This window comes from Antechinus flavipes, chromosome 5 (genome assembly GCF_016432865.1).
Source record: "Antechinus flavipes isolate AdamAnt ecotype Samford, QLD, Australia chromosome 5, AdamAnt_v2, whole genome shotgun sequence".
NCBI lineage: Eukaryota > Metazoa > Chordata > Mammalia > Dasyuromorphia > Dasyuridae > Antechinus > Antechinus flavipes.
Genome location: NC_067402.1, coordinates 114,769,772 through 114,787,724, shown reverse-complemented (window position 1 = coordinate 114,787,724; position 17,953 = coordinate 114,769,772). Strand labels below are relative to the sequence as shown.

The 17,953-nt window shown below is 32.9% G+C and overlaps 1 protein-coding gene across 1 annotated transcript in view; it reads right to left on the bottom strand.

The window, feature by feature from the left end:
* The window catches only part of TNPO3 (transportin 3), a 127,071-nt gene that overhangs the window by 82,315 nt on the left and 26,803 nt on the right, over positions 1 to 17,953 (bottom strand). The window lies entirely within an intron of this gene.

Below are 17,953 nucleotides of genomic sequence, written 5' to 3'. Positions count from 1 at the left end.
GAAAGTTAGCCTGAACATTACATATATAATCAATGACTCAGAGGCACTATAAGATAGCAACTTATCATACTTGCAGATGACACAATATGGAGGTGATAATTAACATATGGGATGACAGAAGATCTTGAAAACTTTGAACAATGAGTGGAATGGAAGTTTAACAGGAACAAATGTAGAGTGTTAAAGTGAGTTCAAAATGATTGATTTCCCTAGTAACAAGATGAGGGATATGTGTCTAGACAACTCTTGCCTGAGTATTTAACTAGAAGTACAGCATGATTCAACAATGTGTTATACAGCAGACTAAAAAAGCTATCCTAGACTACAATGAGAAGCACTGTGATGAAAATGAAACTATAAACTATAAACAGATCACATCGTAATGGAATACAGCATTCTATTCTGGTCACCACATTTTGAGAAAGATATTAACATGTTAGAAGAAGACAACCCTGCTCAGAGAATAAGTGAGAGAATATAAGGATCAAATTAAGACATTGAAAGTGTTCAGTCTAAAGACTAAGTCTTTATCAAGTACCAAATAATTTTTTTAAACAAATATATTTATAAGAATACTTATTTGCAAATTAAAAACTGAAGGGTATACTTTGAAATACTTACAAACTCTGATCCACACAATGTCCAGTCATGAGTCTAGAGGGCTAAAACATGCTGTCTATCTCCAGGCAGAGAAATGTCAGTCTCAGAGAGCTTGAAACATGTTTTACAATAATATATATTGCTTCTTGTTGAGTTGTTTCAGTCATGTCTGACTGTTTGTGGCCCCATTTGAGATTTTCTTGGCAAAGAAACTGAAGTGTTTTGCCATTTCCTTCTCCAGTTCATTTTATAGATGAGAAACTCAGGTAAATAGGGCTAAGTGACTTGTTCAGGGTCACACAGCTAATAAATGTCTAAGGTCACATTTAAACTCTTCCTAAGTCCAGGCCTAGTGCACTATCTACTGTTAACAACTCCCTATACATATTTATTATAAGAGTATTGTTTTACTTTTTTTTTCCTTTTTCTAAAGGTGAGGTAGGATGGAAAGAACATAGATTTTTAAAACAAAAACTTTGTTAAAAAAGAAAAGCTAAATGTTTTAAATGTCAAAAAAAAACAAGATCCAAATTCTCCAGTCTTCAAATTTTTATTACATCATCCCTCCAGTCAAGCAGATTGCAGGATGATACTAGAGGCCAACATTAAGGCAGCAGGTGCCTTCCTGTCAGCAAGTGATTTCTCTCCAGGTACTTGGAGAAAATACCTACCCTAAACTGCTGAAACTCAAGATTTCTTTGCTTCTGAACTGACTCTTTTGCAAATGACTCACACATTGTGATCAAATTTTCTCAAACAAGTCAAACACACTTCAGGTATAGCATACTTAAATCTAAAATCTATGATTAACTGACTGATTCAATGGAGGTTCCTGTGCTTTCATCTGGTTAAGATATCAGGATATAGTATTTTGTCACTTTATGTTTATCATATTTGAGAGGCAGTATTGAACAGCTAAATTTGGCTTAGGATCAAATAGGTTTTCTTGTAAAAAAGTGATAAGATTTGTTCTGCTTAGTCACAAAGGAATGAATCAGGAACAATGTGCAAAAGCTAAAGAATGGCGGATTTAGACTTGGTTTAGGGAAAAACTTTCTAACAGAAGAAATGAACTGAGATTGTGACTCCTGATCCTCCTGTTTTTCATTTAGTTATATTACCCTCATTCACATTCTAACTGCTGGTTTCTCTCTCCGTCCTCCATCCCCACAAAAATACAAAGCCAAAACAAACTTCTCTAAGTTTTCTTTAATTATTTTTACTTTGGATCTAGGCTCCAACTATCCAAATTTAAGAGCCATATAATTCTCCTTCCCTTCTCCCTTCCTACATTTCAAGGAAAGAAAAGGTGAGTGGAAGAATATTGATATAGATTTGTTCACAGTTGCAAGTCAAGACAGAAATTAGATCGTGGACTGTTACATAAGAGTCTCAAAGGAAGCTATGTAAATATATGCAGTTGGGGACAGGGGATGTTTACATACTCTTATGATGAGGACTAATATCCTCCTTTAGAGAAGAGAATTCAGGAAGGAAGGGGAAAAAAAGGCTTATACTGGAGCAACTATAATGGTGGCTGAGAAATATAAACTACATAGATCAATCTCTCGTTATTCATACTAAATTATATTAAATGAGTTCTATTCATGTTATCATGTATACAAGGACAAAGTAGTCTATAATTAAGGATAACATTGAAAATACAAGACATATAGAAACAGTTGGTTGTCAAATGATGGGTGGAATTTGATAGAATTGGCATAAAACTTTATATCTTATTTTTCTAAAAGAATACTATTTTTTTCTAGTAACATTCTATAAAAACTTTTTTCCCTCTATAGAGATCTAGCTTTTTTCTTCTATCCTTCATGTCTACCTGTACTACCAAGAAAATTCCTGAAGTCACTTAAACTCCTTTTCACTTCTAATAGGTAACTTCAGATTAGAATTGTTCTCACTAAGTAAAAGTTCATAATAAAACATATCAGAATTTTTATTCTTTTCCAAATCTAACCTTCACTTTTTTCCTTTATTTATTCTAAGATAAAATAATGAATACTTTTGGCTGATCCATAATTTATGAGTATGGCTATAGATTATAAACTATCCAAGACTATCTTTAAGATCTCTGTAGAAAATATACCAAAGTACAGTGGAACCCTGCTCTATTTTTTATTATTTCATATGTACAAGTGCAAATCACAGCCTTTCACTACACAATAATAGTACAAAGGTTGGAAAATAAAGCTCTAAAAAACTGATTTATACACCAATTCTTTTTTTTTTTTTTTTTTTTGGCTGAGGCAATTGGGGTTAAGTGATTTGTGTAAAGTTTCCAAACCAATTCTTTACTGGATAGAGAACTTCAATGAGGAAAACTTGGATTTAAAAAATACCTCTGACACACATGGGCTGAATTACCCTAAGAAAGTGACTAATCCTCAGTCTAAGCTCTAATATGCTAAACTGGAAAAAAAAATTTCATAAAGAATTTCTTCTCCAAGAGTTCCCGACATCCATGCAATGACAGAATTAATATTCTGCTTTCCTTCTGATCTTGGCTATATTTGTTTTATTTGTATAAAACTTTCTAATGTACTGTAATTAAAAGTATCCTTTTCACATCTCAAACTGCTCTCTATTTCTTGTTTATGAATGAATTATTCATCTATCCGTAAGCCTGATAGGCAATATGTTCCATGTTTTGAGTTTCTTGTAATATCTCTTTTTATATCTATATCATGTATCCATTTTGACCTTATCTTAGTATATGGTACAAGATATCAGTCTATGCCCAATTTCTGGCAGACTGCATATTATAACCATCCGCAGCTGCAAACTGTATACCTACTCTGTTCCATTATCTAGCTTTCTATTTCTTAGCCAGTACCAGACAGTTTTGATAATTATTCCTTTATAATTTAATGGGGGAGAGGGGAATGTAGTCAGTTTCTTAGAAAAAGGCCTCTAATCTCAAATTATAAAGAACTTTATAAAATCTATAAGAATACAAGTCATTTCCCAATTGATAAATTATCAAATACAAACAATTAATTTTCTATTGAAGAAAGCAAAACAACTTGTAGTCATATGAAAAAATGTTCTATATCATTATTGATTGGAGAAATGCAACTTAGAACAACCTTGAGCTACTGTTTTGCACTTACCAGATTGGCTAAAATGATTGAAAGGAAAAAGACTAATGGTGGAGAGGATATGGAAATACTGGGACATTAATTCATTGATGGTGGAACTTCAAACTGATACAACCATTTTGGAGAGCAATCTGGACTATGCCCAGTCAGTTATTAAACTGCCTATATGCTCTTTATCCAGAAATACTACTACTACATTTTCAAAGATGGTTACAAAAAAAGGAAAAAACCCTCTATTTTCTAAAATATTTTTAGCAGTTCTCTTTGTGGTATCAAAGAACTGGTAATTAAAGCGATGCCCATGAACTGGGGAATGACTAAACTTGTTGTGGTATATGATCACGATGTAGTACTACCATGATATGAAAAATGATGAGCTCAATGATCTTAGAAAAACATGGATAAACTTGCATGAAATAATGAAGAGCAAAATGATCAGAACCAAGAGAATGTTGTAGACAGTAACAACAATATTGTTTTAAAAACAACTTTGAGTATCTAAGCAATTTTGACTATTATAAATATCCAAATTAACTACAAAGTTCCTGGGAACGAAGATGCTATCTACATTCAGAGAAAGAACTGATAACCCGAAATAAGTACAGAATGATTTTACAAATATATACATATTTGTTTCTAATGGGGGAAGGAAGAAGAAAGATGCCAGTTCTATCATACTTGGATCACATGATTTCTTTTTTTTACTGCCTTCTTTGATCATAATATATTAACACATTTAAAAAGATATCCTATTGCTTGTTATCTTGGGAAGGGGGGAAATACTTGCATGATAACTATGATATATTTAAAAGGAATAGCAAGTTTTACATAATAGATTTGTAGTTTGACAGTTACAGGCCCTATTTCTTCTCCTATCCCCATGCCGTGGAGACAGTGTAGTAAATGGGAAAAAAAATCACTGGTTCTGAAAATTGGAACACTTCAATTTGAATCCTGGCTCAGCCATCCAAACAACCCTGATGGTTTCGGACCAATCACTTTATTTTACTGTCCCTCATTTTCCTCATTTGTATTATGAGGATACTGGACTGACTCCTAAATTCCCATTCCTGTCTAAATCTATCTATGACCCTAAATTTGGAAAGATTTCAGACTTTCTAGTCCTATATCAACTCCCATCAAAAGTGTTTTAGAATGGAAGCAAGTGTGTAGAGAAAAAGATGCATCAACTCTATGATATATTGTCTTTACTTTTCTTAAAACAGGCTATGTCTGCTCCAGTCATGCCTTCTCTTCCTATCTGCATAATTTTGTTTTTTGGAACTGTCCATAGTTCACACCAACCTCACTAACTGGCAGCCTCTTGCCTATGACAACAGAGGTAGGAAAGCAATCAGAAGGAGAATAGTCCTTTTGTATGGTAAGGTATTCACACACCAAAACAAGCAGGGACCAGAGCCTAATAAAACTTGGACACTTTGGGAGACTGACTTATCAATCCCCTTCCTTTTTAACTATGGCCTGAAGCTCACTTTCACTAGTTGAGTTGCAAACTTATCCTTTTCTCCAACTTTTAGTACTATCATCATCTCTAGCCTTTATTTGTGATACAAGGCCTGTTGCTATTAGTATTTACTGGTTAGTACACTTATATAAAAGCATTTAAGTCCCCAAAAAAAGCAACTATAACTGACTAGATAATCTTTTTATAAAATAGTATTTTTCCAAATACATGCAAAAAAATAGTTTTCAACACTGGTTTGTATTCCAAATTTTTCTCCCTCTTTCTCTCCTTCCCAAAATGACAAGCAATAGGATATTTTTTAAAATGTGTTAATATATTATGATCAAAGAAGGCAGTAAAAAAAAAAAGAAATCATGTGATCCAAGTATGATAGAACTGGCATTTCTTAGCAATTCAGCAATTCAAGGCAATTCCAATAAACTTTGAATGAAAAATATCATCTATACACAGAGTACCATAAAGGCTATGGAAATATGTAAAAAAAGAAAGTAATATGTATAACTTAAAATAAAAAATCATAACCATAACATGAATTAGTGCTAGAACAAGGAAAATCTACCTACTAGATGAAGTATCTTTAAAGCTATTTCCACTGAAAACTAAGTTTTTAAGGGTTTGAATGGCTAAATTATATAGAAAATACTTATGTGCCCCCATTTTACAGATGAGAAAGCCTAGGTAAACAAGGGTTAAGTAGCTTACTCAGTCATACAATTAGGAAGTGTCTGAGACCATTTGAACTTACTGACCATTGATAGGCCTGGTGCTCTATCACTTCACCCCCTACGTGCCCAGATTACAACATGAAGTTGGACAGGAAGCCCAATCAGTTAATTCATCAATATATGACTATTCCAAAAAGGCTATCTACCTTCACTCACATGGTTCATTACTGTAATTCATTTCGTCCATTCTCTCAAAATGATATTAAGTGGTATTAGAGATAGTCACAGGACCATGCAAAAGTGATCAACTGTTCATTTGTGCCCTCCCAGTACAACTTAGTTTTAGCTACACAATATTAATTATTTCTCTCTCACTACCTGGATTACTCACTAAATTAAATATTGCGAATGCTTCCTGAACCATGAAGACAGCAACTTCTTCAACAACAACAACAAAAAAAACTAAAAATCATATCAAAATCAAATAATGGAAATGTTTGTTATATACTGGTATTTAAATTCAGAACAAAAAAATTTAAATAATTCTAATATAAGGTGAAAAATATTATTGTAAAATATTTAAAATAACAACTATGTGAACTATGGAAATGCACATTAAATGTTCAGTGAATAAAGCAGATCTCTATAACATATTGGTCCATTTTTAGTACTCTCCATTATTAGTTATAACATCTAATATATTATACTGAAGAGATAAAGGGCAAACATAATTTATCTCATATGCTACATCTTCTAATTATTTCTCAATTCAAATATAATATACTTATTTCTCATCTCTCATGTTAATACCTCCATTTGGGCTAATACTATAACTGTCTTAATTACAAATTTGGTACTACTGAAAGTTACAAACTGTAAATCCCAAATGTTTCCTCAATAGGGAAGCGGCTAGGCGACATCTGTTTAAAATATAACATAACTATTTTATAAAAATATGTGTACTGTGAAAAAATATACATAAAAAAATGTCAAGAAAATCACAAATAGCATAAAAAAAGATTAGAATTATATAAAAAGTACATTAAAGGAATTTAAAATTTAATTCTTTCTCAAATTATTTTTAATGTTCTTCTAAAATTCTGAGTTCTAGCTTCTCTCCCTCCCTTTAATTCCTCCTCCATCTACTGAGAGGGCAAACAATATGATATCAATTAGATATATGAAATCATACAAAACATATTTTCATAGTAGCCACACGGGAGGGGGAGGGAGGAAAGAGAAGAAAATTTTACCTTAAATCACACCCAGAATTTATCAGCTCTCTCTCTCTGAAGGTGGAGAGCATTTTTTTAATCCTAAATTCTTTAGATCACATACTGATCAGAGTAGCTAAATTTTTGATTATTACAACATGGCTGTTTCTGTGTACAACAATCTCCCAGTTCTCTCCCCATTCTTTTCACTTCACTTTGTATTACTTCAGGTTTTTTCTGAAATCACTCAATTCTCATAGCACAACAGTACTCTTTCTAAATCACATTCCACAACTTCTTCAACATACTCTCAAAATTCAATTTTTGATCACCAGGCAGAGTAAACATATATAGATCTTTTTCTTTTTTCTCTGCTCTCTTTGGGGAACAGAACTAGTGGTGATACTGCTGTGTCAAAGAATACACACAGTTTTATTTTTCTTTGGGCATAATTCCAAATTATTCTCCAGAATAGTTGGACCAATTCACTACTCCATAAACAATCCATCAATGTACCTCGTTTCCTCATCGCCTCTAGCATTTATCATTTCTGATAGGGATCTCAAGAGTATTTTAATTTGCCTTTCTCTAATCAATAATGATTTGCAGCATTTCTTCACATAACTCTACATCGCTTTGAGTTCTGAAGGGATGTAGGAAAACTGGGACACTAATGCATTGTTGGTGGACTTATGAAATGATCCAATCATGCAAAGGCTATCAAACTGTGCATACCCTTTGATCCAGCAGTCTTACTACTGGTCTGTATCCCAAAGAGATCATTTAAGAGGGAAAAGGATCCACATATGCAAAAATATTTGTAGCAGCAATTTTCATGATGGAAAATGAATAGATGTCTATCAATTGGGGAATAGCTGAATAAGTTATGGTATGTGAAAGAGATGGAATATTAATGTTCCATTAAAAATAATGATAAACAGGCTGATTTTTAACAACAGATATTTGTGAAACATGCAGAACCAAGAAAATATTGCATATAGCAACAGCAAAATTATACAATGATCAACTATGAGAGACTTGGTACTTTGGATGGAAAATACCATACAAATCCAGAGAGAGAACTATAGAGATTGAATGTAAATTAACGCTTGCTATTTTCACTTTTTTTTCCCCTTCTGATTCTTTTTCTCATGGTTTTTCCCTTTTGCTCTGATTTTTCTCTCCAAACATGATTTGAAAATATATAAAAAATGAATGAACATGCATAACAACAAGAAAAATTTTTTTACAGGAGAAAAGAAAAAAGAAAAAAGAACTGAGCAGACTGATTTCAGAAAAACCTGGAAAGACTTTCAAGAACTGATACAATATTTTGGAGTCTGATTCTTTTTGTACAGCAAAATAATGGTTTGGACATGTATACTTATTTTGTATTTAATTTATACTCTAATATATTTAACATGTATTGGTCATCCTGCCATCTAGGCGAGGGAGTGGGAAGAAGGAGGGGAAAAATTGGGACAAAAGGTTTGGCAATTGTCAATGCTGTAAAATTATCCATGCATATAACTTGTAAATAAAAAGCTATTAAAAAAAAAAAAAAAAAAAAGAACTGATGGTGAGTAAAGTGAGCAGAATCAGAAGAACATTATACATAGTAATAGCAATTGTGATGATCAACTATAACAGAATTATCTCTTCTCAGCAACAGAGTGAACCAAGACAATTCTAATAGAATTGGGATTGAAAATGTTAACATCCAGAAAGAACTATGCAGATTGAATGTGGATCAAAGCATAGCATTTTCACCTTTTGTTTGTTTGCCTTTTCTGTCATATATATTTTCCCTTTCTTTGTTATGAAGAAGGGCCCTAGTTTTGGGGAGTAGAGAGAGTAAAGGGAGGAAGGAAGATTGAAAAATGTAGGTTGTCTAAAAACAAACAAAATCAATAAAAAATATAAAAAGCAAAAAAAAAAAAAAAAAAAAGCCAACCTCATCCAAAGAGAAAACTAGGGAGACTGGAATGTGGATCAAAGTCTAATATTTTCACTTTTTTGGTTTGCCTTTTCTTTCTCACAACTTTCTCCCTTTTGTTCTGATTTTTCTTGCACAATATGACCAATATGGAAATATGTTTAAAAAGATTATACATGTATAACCAATATTAGATTGCTTGCTGTTTTGGGAAGGGGAAAGATTAGAGAGGGAGGGAGAAAAAAATCTGGAATACAAAATCTTACAAAACTGATTGCTGAAAATTATCTTTACATGTATTTGAAAAAATAAAATGTGATTAAGAAAAAAGAATTGCCTGCTCAATCCTTTGACCACTTATCAATTGGGGAATGGCCCTTATTTTTGCAAATCTGACTCGGTTCCCTACATATTTGAGAAATGAGACCTTGTCAGAGAAACTTGCTAAAAATTTTTTTATATCACTTCTTTTTAGCACAATGTAGTTTCACTGATTATCTGTCTTAAGTAGATCTATTTTTGTTTTTTTCTTTGTCTGAAATCATAATTGTGGTGCCAAAAAAATGGAAATTGAGGACACGCCCATCAATTGAAGAGTAACTGAATGGGTTGTGATATATGAATGTAATGGAATACTACTGTGCTATAAGAAATGAAAGCAAAGAACCTGGAAAGATTTACATGAACTGATCCAAAGTGAAGCAAGCAAAAACAGGAACACTGTACACAATTATTAGTGATACTGTGGTGATGATCAAATATGAATGACTTAGCTCTTCTCAGAAATACAATGATCTAAGAAAATGGTTTCATGATGGAAAAAGCTATCCACATGCAGAGAAAACTGATGGAGTCCAAATGCAGATTGAAACATGCTTTTTTCCCCACATATTTTTACCTTTTAGTAATTCTTTTCTTTTGGCTTCATATTTCTTTCAAAATATGACTAATATAGAAATATGTTTTGTATAATTGTACATGCATAACTTATGTTGAATTGCTAACAGTATTAGGGATAAGATGGTGAGGAAGGAGAGAATTTGGAACTCAAAAAAATTTGTTTTAATCAATGTTAAAAATTATCTTTACATGTGTAAAAAATACATATTCTCCCCACCACCACCACAACCACGCAACCATATATAATTTATCATGCCAATAAAGCACAGACTTTCCTAGAATTATCAAGGACTTTGTTTTTATGGGACTATATTTGACATAAAAGTACATTCAATCAAGTGTTGAGTCTTAAGCAAATGTTGGTGTTCAGACCACAATTCAGACAGGTTTACCTAAATGACTAATGAAATGCCCACAATGAAATAACAACCAGGTATTAAGTTTTTTAGGTGAGATAGAATATTAGCCTAATAAAGTCCAACTTGTGGGGGAAAAAAGAACCACAACTAATAAATGCAAAGGACGAAGATATTAAAAGAAGAGAGTAAGAACCAACTAACATTAACTCGGCCTGAATTGATTTGTGAAACTGAATGGAATACATTTTTCTTCCTCCCACAATTTTTATTTTTAGAGACACTTTTTTTTTAGTATCAACTGAAATAATGTCATCATATGAATAAAAATGAAAGATTATGACTTCTTTAAAAATAAGCTCTCCCCTCATTCTACTTCTCCCTTTCTACCCTTTTCCCAGTGCATCACTTTCTCACTCCTACACTGAGGAGTAGAGAGGGCAAAGAGATCACATGATTGATTCACATCCATGCCCTCTTGTCTATATAGACTCCATCTAATTGACCTGATAATGATAAAGTTCTTAAGAGAAGTTACATGTATCATCATTAGGAACATAAACAGTTTAATGGATCACATATGGTTACTTTTTTATGTTTACCTTTTTGTTTCTCTTGAATCTTTTGTCTGAATATCAATTTTTCTATTCAGCTCTGGTCTTTTCATCAATGCTTGAAAGTCCTCATTTCATTGCATATCTACTTTTTACCCCTTAGCAATTATATTCTTGGCTACAATCCTAACTCCTTTGTTTTCCAGAATAACATTGTCCAAGCCCTCTGATTTTTTAATGTGTAAGCTGCTAAATCTTGTGTGATCTAAGTTTCATTTTGGGATCTCAAGAGATGACTGATAGCCTATTTCAATTTCTATTTTATCCTCTGGATCTAAGAAATCAGAGTAACATTCATTGATGCTTTCTTTTTTTGTAGTTCATAATAAGCCTTTATTAGAATTATTGGCCTTTCGTTTACTTATCTTTTCTAAGGTACGCAACCCTTTTTTCCTTTTTAATTTTATTTAAAACAAATAGAAAATAGAAAAAGAAAAAATACATGTCTACAACAAATCAGAAGGATTCAAGACATGAAACAATAAATTTCCGTTTCAAGAAAGCCTCTATAATAAATATTACACACTGTGTTCAGAGGTGTCCATCTTTTCTTTGCTTTCTTGTAGGTATGTCTTTCTTCTCTGCTTTTTACTTCATTCTTCTTCTCCCCTTCCCTCCTCCCAAAAGCTAAAATTAGGCACAGATATATTTACCTAGTTACACACACACACTTATACATACTATCTATATCACATACATATACATTCATATACATCTATGAGTGGTCATCCTATACTCGTTTGTCCTGTTTCTCTGAAGGGGCTAACATTCATCATAAATCCCTGTCTTTCCATATTTTTTCTAAATTAGCCAACTCATCAATTCCAACACCAGAGCAATATTCCGACTTTACACTCTCTAGTCTAAAATAATATAATCGACATATAGTGTAGCTTCCCTATTTTTCTTTCTGATTAAATCTATTTTAGCTTTAATTTTGTCTGAGATCAATTATTACTAACACTGATTTTTAAAAATAAATTCTATTCCTGTTCATTTTTGTTGTCTGTATCTCTTATTTCCTATCCCTGCTGATTCCCTATCCCTGCTGATTCCTCTGCTTTATTTCTTCCTGCTACCTTGTTATTATTTAACCTCCCTGTCCCCAAGGATTCCTCCTTATCCTCTCCTCTCACTCTTTCCCTCCCTCTTCATTCCATTCCCATTAATGAAGGTTGTAATTAATTACCTTATTTCATTCCCTGTATCCTACACAACCTTTTATGTTCCTCCACCCCTTTATCCTATTCTTATTTCTTTATAAATTTAAAAGATTTTTTTTAACCCTTCTAGATGCATATGTATTATTTCCTCTTTAACTCATTCCCAATGAAAATAGGGTTCTAGAAATTACCAGTTCTCCCCCATCTAATTCCTCTGTGGTCAGTTTTTCCTCACACACCTAATTTATATAACTTAATTATATAAAGAGTTAATTACTCTTTTTACCTTTTCCTACAGGGCATTGCTTTTTAGAATTACATCATACTCAGCTCTACCCAATCTTTTGTATTACCCAATTACTGATGACAATCTTAGACACATAGTTTACATTTTCATGTGTAAAAGTTTATCCCTATTACGTCCCTAATACTTAGTATTTGATGTTTAACTTATTTTTCTTGGATCTTTTATGTCAAATTTTCTATTAAGTTCAAGTCTTTCTGAAACAAAATCCTTAAAGTCTTGCAATTTATTGGATGTCTTTTCTTTTTTTACTCAGAATTATGCTTGCTTTGCTGGGCATTATATTGTTAGCTGCGATCTCATTTTTTTTTTACTCTTCAATATATAGTGTTCCAAAGCCGGTGGTCTAATTGTGGATCCACCATATTTGAATTTTTGTTGTTGTTGTTGGTGGTGGTGGTGGTGATGTTACTCAGAACAGTTTCTCTTTGACCATGGGGTTCAGAGTTTGGCTATGATGTTCCTGTAGGTTTTCCTCATAGAATCTCTTTCAGGTGGTGATTAGTGAATTTTTTTTTTCTGTCTCTAATTTTCCCTCTTGTTCTAACACATCAGGACAATTTTCTTTAATTATTTCTTGTATTTCTGTATCAAGATTCTCTTTTTGATTTTAGTTTTCAGGTAGTCTGATTATTCTTTTTTTCTTTTCTTGATCTGTTCTCCAGATGAGTTGTTTTTCTTATGTCTTACATTTTCTTTTATTTTTTGATTCTTTATAATGTTTTATTATTTTTTAGTCTCTTTTTTAATGGAAAATTCTTTTTTATTTACATGTTTCATTCTTCATTAATTGTGGGTTTTAAATACACATTTCCTTATGAACCATGTTGGGAGAGAAAAATCAGAACAAAAAAACAGAAAAAAGAAGTGAACATAGCATATGTTGATTTATATTCAATCTCCATAGTTCTCTTTCTGGATGCAGATGACATTTTCTATCCACAATTTACTGGGATTGCCTTGGATCACTGAATCATTAACAAGAAACGAATCTTTCACAGTTGATCATCATATAATCTTGCTGTTATTATGTACAATACATTCCTGGTTCTGCTTGTTTCATATCAGTTCTTAGTCCCTTAAAACCTCACTGGCTTGCCCTTGCTCAATTTTGTTTTCCAAAGAGGCATTTTCTTCCTTAAGATTCTGTATTTCCTTTCCTAGCTAGATGGGTTTGGTTTTTTCCCCCCATAATCTTGGGTTGGGGGAGAGAGGGAGGAAGGAGGTTCAATTTTTTTTTTTTTAAGTTTTTCCTCAATCTCTCTCATTTGATTTTTTAAAATCTTTCTTGAGATTTTCTATGAATTCTTTTTTGGACAGGTAACCATTTTATATTACTCTTTACCTGGAGAGGTTTTTTTGCTTCAGTATCCTCCTCAAGATGAACCCCAGTCTTCTCTATTCCCAGTAACTTTCTACCAGTTGGATTCTTTCTCCTTTGCTTGCTCATTTTTTAATTTACTCATTATAAATCGTTAGGATTATAGGGTTAATCTCTAATCTCTCTAGTCCTGAGCCTTTGGCCTCAGGGCCTCCTTCATTTCTCCCCTCTGGCCTAGAACCCAAAGCTAAGAATTTCACCCTCCTACAGGCATCCACATCCAAAAGGGTGCCCGCCTCACTGCTTCCCAGACATGTGTCAGTTCCTTCTTGCCTAGGGCCAAGGTCAGCAGCACAGCTGGGTCTGACAACCCTTGTCAGCAGCAGTTCCAGTTCCTTAATTTTTGTCAAATGTCTGGGAGGTGAAAATTCCTTTATCTGGGGGTAAAGCTACCTCTGGACTCAACTAGCCTCAGAGTTTTCCACCAGTTTATTTCAGGAGAACTAACCTGGAGGTATCTACACTTCACAAATTCAGTCCTAGTATCCATCTTCAGATCTTCTGATTGCCAAAGGAAGTCCACAATTAAGCACCAACTCTTGTTTTTACAATTCAACATTTGCCCTGAAGCTCTAATTTGTCTTATTCCTAGAAGATATCTGCAAAGCTTGGAATTTTCAATAATTTCTTGAAATATGCCTATACCTATATATACAAAAAATTTATGTAGAGCAAAAAATTGGAAATTGAGAAGATGCCCATCAATTGAGAAATGGTTGAATAAATTGTGGCATGTGATTGTAATGGAATATTATTGTTTTATGGGAAATGATGAATAGGATACTTTCAAAAAAAAGACCCAGAAAGTTTTTCATGAACTCAAGCAAAATGAAATGTACTGTATACAAATTAATAGCAATATTCTGGAATGACCAAGTGTAAATGACTTTGGTATTCTCAACAGTACAATGAGTCACGACTACTCTGCAGGACAGACTGAAGCATTCTCTCTCTCTTAACTTTATTTTTCAAGATTTTTTTTTTTTAAATTAAGGTGAGAGATTTATATTTTCTTTCATGACTTTTATGGAAATGTTTTGCATAACTTCACATATGGTTTCTTAATGGGGACTGGATTTGAGGATAGGGAGAGAATTTGGAACTCAAAGTTTTAAAAATAAATGTAAAAAAAATTATTTTAAATGTAACCAGTGGTGAGAAATGATTGGGCTTTTGGTTTCCAAAGTCATGAAAATTAAATTGGAGAAAAAAAATTTAAATTAAAAAATTTAAACCCACAAGGACATCATAAGAATGGAAGCTCCTTGGGGGCAAGGATTTACTTGTAATTAGGAATGGAGATTAACTTCTGTAACATCCAATTAATGGGGAATCAGGGAAGGAATTTGTGCTTTTGAATAGGAAATAAAATACTGCCTTTGCAGTTTCAAAGTGTATCTACTAACTTAGGCACCCATTCCCTGCAAAAATATAAAATAAATCCTTCCTACATTATCAATGAATCAGTGAATCAGTAAAGTTCCTGGTAAGATACTTTGTTTCTTAGACTAAGGGAAAAATATTAAATAATTTTTTTTTAATATGACACCTACATCCTTTTTTCTGCATAGTTTCCAGGTAGTTCAACAATTCTTAAATTCTCTCTGATTTTTCCAAGTCAGTTGTCTTTTTTTCTTATTTCACATTTCCTTCTCTTTGTTTTAATGTTTCCTGACATTTTGTGGAATCATTAGCTTCTACTTGCTCAATTCTAATTTTTAAGGAACTATTTTCTTCAGAGAGCTTTTGTATCTCTTTTTTTTCGTTTAACCAATTCACTTTTTAAAGAGTTCTCCCTTTAATTCTTCCAGGAATCTTGATGGCCTTGAGTCTAATTAGTATTTTTTTTTAGGCACTATTTATAGCTGTTTTCACAATGCTGCTTTCTTCTGAGTTATGCTTTGGTCTTCTAATTTTTATGATCAAGTTCTTGTTATTTGCTCAGTTTTTCTTAACTTTGAATTTTATGTTAAAGTTGGGCTTTGTTCACCTGGGGTTAAGGAGCCACTGTTCCCAGCTTTGGGCTTTTTCATGCTGCTGTTTTCAGAGCTAGTTCTAAAAGTTAGCAAGTTATAGCTAGTTCTAAATCTCTGCAAATCTTCAGTGTTTCTTTGACCAGGAAGGATCCCTTTTACCCCTGCAGTTACACCTCTTAGACGTGGAACTGTGACCAGGTTCTGGGCTCTTCTGCCACAAGTATACTACAGCATTCCTATTGGTCCCAAACTGATCACAAGTGCCTTGGAACTGCAATCTAGAGCTATTGGCAAAAAGAGTCACCAATCAGTGCCAGCTATACCTAGTACGTGTAAAGTAATCATCTGATCTTACTGTCTCTGTGCATTTCCTAAACTATAAACTGAAAAAATGTCTCCCTCTGACATTTTGCTGGTTCTACTACTTGAAAATTTTATTTGAGGTATTATTTTAAAGTTATTTGGAGGAGAATGCTGAGAGTTTCAGCCTATACTCTGCCATCCTACACAGAAATCTTTCTAAATGTCATTAGAGTTCAAAGGAACTTCAGAGGCTATCTAATCCAACTCTCTCATTTTACAAATGAGGAAAATGAGATCCATCATCTCATCTCTCCCCAAGCTCTGACAAATGGACTTTTGATCCATCTTGCCCAAAAACAGGCCTCTACAACAGTTCCTGGTCATCTCCATAATAGGCCTTAGTGAACACATACTACCCAACATCACCCACTCTATTTCCAACTCTCCATTAAGTGTTATATTCTTCCCATTAGAATCTAAGTTCCTTGACAAAAGAGGCTGTTTTAGCTGCTTGTGCTTGTGTTCTCAGAGCTTAACATTTTGGAATGGGCTTTATAAATACAGGGAGGTTATGTGACTTGCCCAAGGACATATAGCCAATAATGAGCAGAAGTGAGATTTAAGCCCAAGCCTTCTGACTCCAGAGTTAGTTCTTTTTGTTATGTTAAATCAAAATTTTAAAATGTTTAAATAATACACATGTACAAAACAATCCATTCCTATGTAGTATGTCTCTATTTAATATAGTATCTTTAAAAACAAAAATTAAAAAGTTACTAAAGAAAAGGTTTAACATTTTGAAGTCTCCACATGATAAAAATAGTTTTAACTTGAGACTCTTCCTTCTAACCACTATTTGCTGTTTTTTTTTTAAATCTCATTACTGTGACTTTAAACATCAATGAATATGAATATTTCTACATGCAAAATGCATATGAAACACTAAACTTATTATATAGCTTTTTAAAAGTGTATATCTAACATAGAAAAAATGCTCAGCTTCTCTGTGACTCTAAATTTAATTCTCTTCCAAGTGGTTTTCTTTTTAATATTGATAGTCTTTTCTTTTTTAAAAATCATTATCAACCCCTGCTGAATATCTCCCACCAAGCCTTTTCTTGGAACCAATAAGTGAAATTAAGAAAAAATAAATATACTGGCTATTTGTAAACATCTTATTAGGTATCTCTAGTCCATCACTTTTTACGTGAGTGTACTTCTTATTAGCCTTCTTTAGTCATGTATGGTCACTGCACTAATCAGAGTTCTGAAGTTTTTCAGAATTATTTTCCTTTAAAATATTGTGGTCATCAGCAGGATGAATACAGAGAGGCTTGGAGAGACTTACATGAACTGATGCTAAGTGAAATGAGCAAAATCAGGAAATCATTATACACTTCAACAACGATATTGTATGAGGATGTATTCTGATGAAAGTGGATTTCTTTGACAAAGAGACCTAACTCAGTTTCAATTGATAAATGATGGACAGAAGCAGCTACACCCAAAGAAAGAACACTGGGAAACGAATATGAACTATTTGCACTTTTGATTTTCTTCCCGGGTTATTTTTATCTTCTGAATCCAATTCTTCCTGTGCAACAAGAGAACTGTTCAGTTCTGCAAACATATATTGTATCTAGGATATACTGCAATATATCTAACATATATAGGACTGCTTGCCATCTAGGGGAGGGAGTGGAGAGAGGGAGGTGAAAAATTGGAACAGAAGCAAGTGCAAGGGATAATGTAAAAAATTACCCTGGCATGGATTCTGTCTATATAAAGTTATTATTAAATAAAATAAAAAATATATTTTTTCCCTAAAAAAAATATATATATATATATAGTGGTCATTACATAAATTGTTCCCCTGACCATGATTACTTCACTCTGCATCTATTAATAAAAGTCTTCACAAATTTCTGTGAATTCATCA